This window comes from Anolis carolinensis, chromosome 4 (genome assembly GCF_035594765.1).
Source record: "Anolis carolinensis isolate JA03-04 chromosome 4, rAnoCar3.1.pri, whole genome shotgun sequence".
Classification (NCBI taxonomy): Eukaryota; Metazoa; Chordata; class Lepidosauria; order Squamata; family Dactyloidae; genus Anolis; species Anolis carolinensis.
Window position 1 is genome coordinate 34390212 of NC_085844.1, and position 7536 is coordinate 34397747.

Sequence of the window (7536 nt, forward strand, 5' to 3'; positions counted from 1 at the left end):
GCAATCATGAAATGATGCTTCCCTCAGCTCTTCTATTCATTTGAAAGGTTATGGTTAATTATAGCCTTATGTTAACATGAGCTTGGGTTGGCTTTGAAGGACAGTGTGAATTCTCCAGATGTCTTTTTGCAGAAGCTCTCATCTATTTCCCAGTGGATGTTATGATCCATAGGACATGGCCTCTGCTGGTGGGAAGCAAAGTTTGGCAAGTTACATTTTAAAAAGCCTTTGAGTCCTGATTATAGGAGAAAAGATGGGACATAAACAGAGATAATGTTAGCAACAGCAACAATTGGTTCCATTACTTGTGTCTAAACAAATAAGTCAATATCTTATTCATTGCAATGAAGAAAATAAGTAACTTGTGAAGTATTTCTTGCATTTTTCCATTTCTTTCTATTATTTTCTTTGTTTTTGTTATGTGCCTTAAAGACATTTCTGACCTAAGGTGACTCTAAGGCAAACCTACCATTATTAATTTTTTGGCAATATTTGTTCAGAGGTTTGTATCACCTTTCTCTATGACAGATAAAATGTGACTTGCCCAATTTTCATAGGGTTTCATGGCCCAGTAAGGATTCAAACCCTGGTCTCCAGAGTTATAGGCCAGTGCTCAAACCACTTCATCACCTTTGTGGGAAATTCTTAGATGAGATGAAGCCTTTAGGATTTAGGAGAAGGCAACATAAAAAAAACTTTAAAATTCATCTGAAAATGCCTATTAAAACATCTTTTGATAGAAACTAGAAGCCATTGCTCATTTTATTACATTAATAAAGAAACATTGGGCTTACATTTGAAATGTGTCTTCATTGTAACCTCGTTTTCTCCTAATGTAATTATGTAGAAATGACTCCATTAGTTGTAACTTGTTGTCTTAAGAGGGAAAGTATAATATGCCTGGAATGAAGGGCATCAACTACTGGTCTCTGGCTCACCTAACTGGCATCAGTAGACCTGTCCTATCCTATCCTACCTCCTGGAGACTGGAATTTTTGTGGCTTATCTTCCCATTATTCCAGTAGCAGATATATAGTACCTTCCAGGGCCATAGCCAGAAAAAGATTGGGGGCGGGGGGGTTGAAACTTTTTAAAAGCGAATCATGAAGATTAGTTCCACAATACAAAATAATTTAGAAATCAGGCTCCATCGATAAGCTTCAGTGGACACTCATGGGAATTTGGTTAATTAGTTAAAAATCATGAGTAAACCAGGTTTTTTAAAACCTGAAAATCTTCGGGGGGGGGGGGGGGGTTGAACACCAAACACCCCCCCCCCCCCCCGCCTTGACTACAGCCCAAGTATCTTCTTATGCAGTAACCTTGTCCAAGTGAAAAATCGCTCAATAAACCACAATAAATAACAAAATAATTATCCCATCTATTCTAGAGCATGTTGAAGTGGCATTTGTTTCTGAGGTTTGAAAGCTAGCTGAAAGATTGTTAGAATAGCACTTCCTGAGGTGTGATTCATTCCTGGAGGCAGCTCTGTACAGCAACAAATCCAGTGGTTGTTTTTCTGTAAGGATGCAGCGGGAGGGTTGCAGAAATACTCCAAGCACAAAGAGCAGGTGATGCAGTTATAGGGCCTTTTGTCTAAAGTTGCTTTCCCACTGAGTTGAGATTTTAGCTGAGAAAGACGTTTTAAAGAAAGAAAAGCAAGCTTTCCAACACACTCTAAATTGTACTTTTTATTTTTACATACTTTTTTCACATGAACAAAGACCAGAATCCATGTAATTGTATATAAAGTATTGTAAAGCTCAAAACAACCAAGTAAAGAGCAATCATGTGGTAATACTCTCCAGGACCTCTGACACAAAATGTCCTTGCCCTGTACAGAATAATGGTAGGTTTATTAATACTTGTCCTAAAATATATGCAATAATTAATAATAAATAATACCACTGAAAATTGTATGCTAATTCCCAGTATTCACAAGTGTATTAGATCAGTGGTTCCCAATCTGTGGTCCATGGACCACCAGTGGTCAGCAAGAACTAAAATATGGTCTGTGGCCTCACCGTAACAAAAATAACATAGCCCTACCCCCCCCCCCCAAAATCTTCTCTTGGTGTCTTCATTTTTAGGCCTATTCCTGGGGTTATTTGGGGTGCTATTTCAGATAATTGTATTGGATAGACCACATCAGCACTAATTATTAAATATGGTTTTCTGTGGGCGAGCAGATGGCGACTGTTCTGTATGGCATATGGCATATGTTCTGTATCAAAAACTAGAGCTGATGTGGTCTATCCAATGCAATTTTTTGAATCTGCACCTCAAATAACCAAACCAATCTAAAGTTGATTAAAAACTAATTTGTAACCCTTTTGTTTAGAGAGTGGCCCCTGGTCAAAATGGCCCCTAGTAAAAAATAAAATAAAATAAGGTAGGGAACCACTGCATTACATAATGTACTTGAGACTGAATGCAAATATTTAATTACTTGAATTTTTAAAAGATGGTTTCCTCAGAGCTTTCTTTAACACTCAGGATGGGAGTCAGCAGGGCTGCTTTGGGAGTTCATGACATGTTGCATAACACATCTGTTAATCTCTAGCAACTGCCCCAATTTGCCTAATGTCAGGGCTGGTCCTAGAAAGATCCAAAGATCCCTCATCCTAAGATAGTCTCCAGAAAGATCAGAAACAGGGCAATGTAGAAGATGTTTGCAACAGATATATTAGAATCAGAAATAACTAGTATATTGTGGACTTTATATATAAAGCCACCATCCTGCAACATTCACACAACTAATGATACCTGCAACGTACTAGGATGGTCACTCTCGCTATCACACATCTCTGTAACTATGATGCTTTGCTACTCTGTAGTCCTATGACTGGACTTTCTGTTGGGAAAGAAACTGTGCCCACCTTTATCTCTATAATTTTTTTAAAAAAAATTAAAAAAGAAGGTTTGCAATTTTGTACAGTTTAGTTAATCTTTTTTTAAAATAACATTTGATTACTGTGGCAGAGGCCCTGGGGTGTTATCAAAAGGCAGACCCTGAAATAATGAAATCCAGAGTCTGTAGCTCCATGGGGACTAATGGGGAGTACACACCCTAGATCTCAGGCAAAAATCACACTGTAGTTAGCATAATTCCTTTACAATACCCTAAGAGGACACATGGAACACATAATAATAATAATAATAATAATAATAATAATAATAATAATAATCATCATCATCATCATCATCATCATCATCAATCATCAATCATCATCATCTTTATTTATACCCCGCCACCATCTCCCCAATGGGGACTCGGGGCGGCTTACATGGGGCCATGCCCAGAACAATACAATATAACAAATATAATAGAACAACAAATCATAGCACATTAAACAACACAATAAAAGAAAATATACACTACATTAAACAAGATCAAAGAACAATAAAACCAAGGGCGGGCCACATGAACACTAGATTAAAACTCAAGGTGAGAAAGGAAGTAGGAGTAAAAACCACAGAGGACAGGATCATAAAGTGGCGGTGCGATCTGGAGGACAAATATTGAAGGAGAGCAGCAAAAGGGATGTATGTAGTGATTACTCTCCAAAGGCACAACAGAAGAGCCATGTTTTCAGGTCTTTCTTAAAGGCTGCTAATGGTTTTAGGATGAGCCAGAGAGTTTTCCTAACACTGTATAATCTGGTTTTATTCCTGGGAACATCACCTCTATTGCTAAATTGGACTACCCCTCCCCCCTTAGGATCTCCATTGAATTTGCCAACACCCTGACCAACCTTTTATCTACCTGGTTGGCATCCATTGTAGTGACCAAAACAGAGGCATCAAAACCCATTTAAACTCATTATCTCTTGCCCCACTGCATTCCTTTCCATTCACATTTTTCTCCTGGTTGGATCAATAAACAGACTGAAGCCTTCAAATATACAAATGACGGTGTATTAAATTTCTTGCCATGACTGAAGCCAATCAGTGATTATGACAGAAGGAATTCCTGGACCTATCAAAGAGCAGATCAGCACCATTTTGCCAGCACTGCAGAGTGCCTTTACTTTGAATAGATGTCAAAGTCCTATAAATATTTCTGTATGTTTGCATTAATCTATGTCAGTTTTTGGAGTGCAGACCCTGCTGACATCCACTTTGGCTAAGGTGAATTAATACCTCTCATTCTGCCTTCAACCCATCTGTGTCTCATTGCAGAAGGAGGAGAGCCAGACAACCCAACCCCTGATGCCACTTCTGTACTGGCATGATGGCAGAGAAGTGACCCAGGATTGTGGCACAAACGGGGGCTGATCACAGGTTTTGCTTGTCAATAACAAGAGGTCGGTTTGTTGCAAGTGGTGGACTGGCAATCGGTAGCACATAACATTGTGTGATAGGGACCATCACCTAAGGTGATGATTCTGCTTTTATGGCAGTTTGCCATCTTCATGCAATGATGTCCTAAGTTAAACACATAGCATAGGTTGGTTTTCAACACAGATGGGAAAGGATGTCTCATTATGACACAGTCTGAAAATCATTCTATTTATAATGATGGAGTTTTCATTTTCTGGCAAACATTTCACCAATTACTGATCTGTTCTATATTCCTTCTTTATCAAAGAACAGCCACACACATGCAGAACAGGAAGATGACAATTACCATGTCCCCAAAATGCAGGAAAATAATGAATCCAACTGGGTACAATAGGAATTAGATTTTGCATCTACCGAGCTACACCACGAGAATGTAATGATTTGTTGTTGGATGAAATCTATCCAGATTAAATCAACTCTCATGCTGTTTGAGTTTGTTTTTCAGCAGCAAGCCATCGCTCGAGGCACGTGCCATTGCAATACATAAAAAGGAAAGTATAAAAGCTCTGAAGGTTTAGAGCTAGTAATAAGCGACTAGTGTAGCGTTCACAGACCAGCTGTTCATATAATTCCTCATTTGTCCTTAGCTGACTTTTCAAGTGCTGCTCCACAAGATTATGACTGATACTGATTTCCTATTTTAAGGTCAATGGTCAGTAGTGCAGCTCCCCAATTGCAGAAAGCACAAATTAACATTAAAGTTGATTAATTGGCAAAACATTGACATATATACTATTTTCTTTTTATAGTTCATTTCTGATGGCACTCATAGTATTTTCCTTGCTTCATTGGTCTTGACACAATTCTGTGATTGAAGGCACTACACCGAAGCTCATCCAGATGGGATCATTTTGAGTGATTTTTGCTGCACTCCTCTCTGACAATCTATGTTACTGCTTGTCAGTTCATATCATTTCTCTTTCCAAATGCTGCCACATTACCCTCCTGACTTTTATTACAACTTCAGCTGCTGTCCACCTCAGTGGTAGATCACCAAACCAAAATGGTGAAACAGGAGAGAATGGTCTATTCCCCTTTTCATATTCTTGTTCACACTGCTATCACATATACCTCCTTAAAAAAACACACACAACAACAATTTTAACACTCAAGGTTTCATTTGCAATCCTGTGCAATCATTCACCCAAACTATTAGTGGTATTAAATGAGGCTATAGCTATGTAACCCACACAGATCAGTAATAACTATCCTGATGCATTTGACAGTAATTAATAAGTCATCACTCTATAGGCATTAAGCACCACCTCCAGGAATTAATAGCATTGCTGTAATCTACTCCAGTGGCAGAGCACAGAGAAACTTGGATTAGAGTTTATAGGTCAGAGGGTGGCCTGTACATTAAGTAGCTAGCTATAATTGAACTTGACTATACGAATTTAGCTCTAGTATCAGGGCCAGATTACTTGTCAGGTATAGTTGTTAGCTCATTCCTGTTTTATGCATCACAGGTCAAAAGCTAGGCAGGAAATGAAGGAGAATTTCAATTGTGCAGCAGATTCAGGTGTCATAGGGCCCTTCCAGACAGGTTCAGACACCTGTTAAGACCCAGATCTGTTAAGACCCAGGGCACCCTCCCCTTCCCCATAAACTCCGAAATAAGTCTTAAAATAAAAAAAATGTACCGTACCACTATTAAGGTGGTCCTTCAGCCCCCCCTGGCATGTACAAATGATACATCAGGAGATGGGGTGGTAGTTAGAAGTGATTCCCCCCACCCCCCGGTCTCCTAGCACATCATTTCTAGGTGTCAGGAGGACTGAAGGACCACCTTCATGGGAGCCCAGTAAGGTTTTTTAAAAAAATTTAAGGCTTATTTGGGGGACTTTGAGGTGGCTGTATGCCATCCCAGTAGTTGGCATCTAGACCCCCCCCCCCCCCCCCGGGGATAGGGATTTTTAAAACCCACTTTGGCACACATTTCTGTCATGTTTTGAAGTGCCCATAGTGTATCTAGATTTTTCTGTCTCCATCACGAGGCTTATATAAAGAAAAAATCACAATCATCACCTTTTCCCTGCATGCATCTGAATATGAGTTGTGCCAGTGTCACCACCATTCCTGCTTCCAACTGGTTACAGAGCTTTCTGTGACCTCCTGGCCATCATGAATGCCCTGTTCTGCAATGAACACCTGCATGGCCAAGAAGGTGGGGAGAACAGCTCCCTCAATCTTTCTGGTTCTGCAAGCTGATGCCAGAATTGAGTGTCCATGATGGCCAGAAGCTTGCATAAAGCCAGTTGGGATCACAGAAGGTGGGACAATAGTCTAGTGAAGTCGATGCAGTCTCAGCTGAGCTGCACCATGTAGACTTACAACTCACAACTGCAGCAGGTTTGGCAAGGTTTGTGTGGTTGTCTTTTGTGCCAATCCAGAGCATATTTATTGACTAGTGTAGACACATCCTATGTTTACTAGCAAAAGAGATTATTCAAAATGAAACTAAAGGATATTAACCTTCCTTCAGCGAAGGGAGAGGTTCCCGTTACCAAGTTAAGAAATTTCCAGGTTCAGGAAACATTGTTGTGAACAACGAAGACTATGAACAATGAAGAGGACCAGAATTTGAATCATGCTGTTCCACTTCTTGTTTTTCAGCATTGCTTTAATTAAAGAAGTAGCTTACCTGTAATGTTACTCATGGAAATGGTGCATGAGTGATCTGTTATTAAAACCATGCCATTTTTAAAAAGAAAGTATATTACCATACTTTTAATTTATGTGTGCTGGTTTGACTTAGTCCTGTGCTATGGTTCATAGAGGGTCCTTTTGAATGGTTCATTTGATCATAGGTTGAGCTTAAAACCAAAATGCATTCTAGAATTGCCCAGAGGGCATGGAAATATTTTCATATGAATGCAAATGAAACATGACTTAAAGTGGGAAGGTGGGGGACACGCAGAAGGCAGATTAATCTCAAAATGTTAGATTTAAACTATAGATGTTCATTATACAGCAAAGATAGAAAAAAGAGCAAAAGAACACACAGATCAAACTGGCTGGCTCTATAGTGTTTCATTTGTATTTTGGGGGGGAAAAAGACTTGGGCAAGAAAAAGTTTTCAACATTTCTACATTAATGGAAAATTGTCAAAGAGAACCACAGCACCAAATCCATTTCCCCTAAAGCCAGGACTCTGAAAATAAATGATTAAAGAGCTGTCTTGTTCCAAGC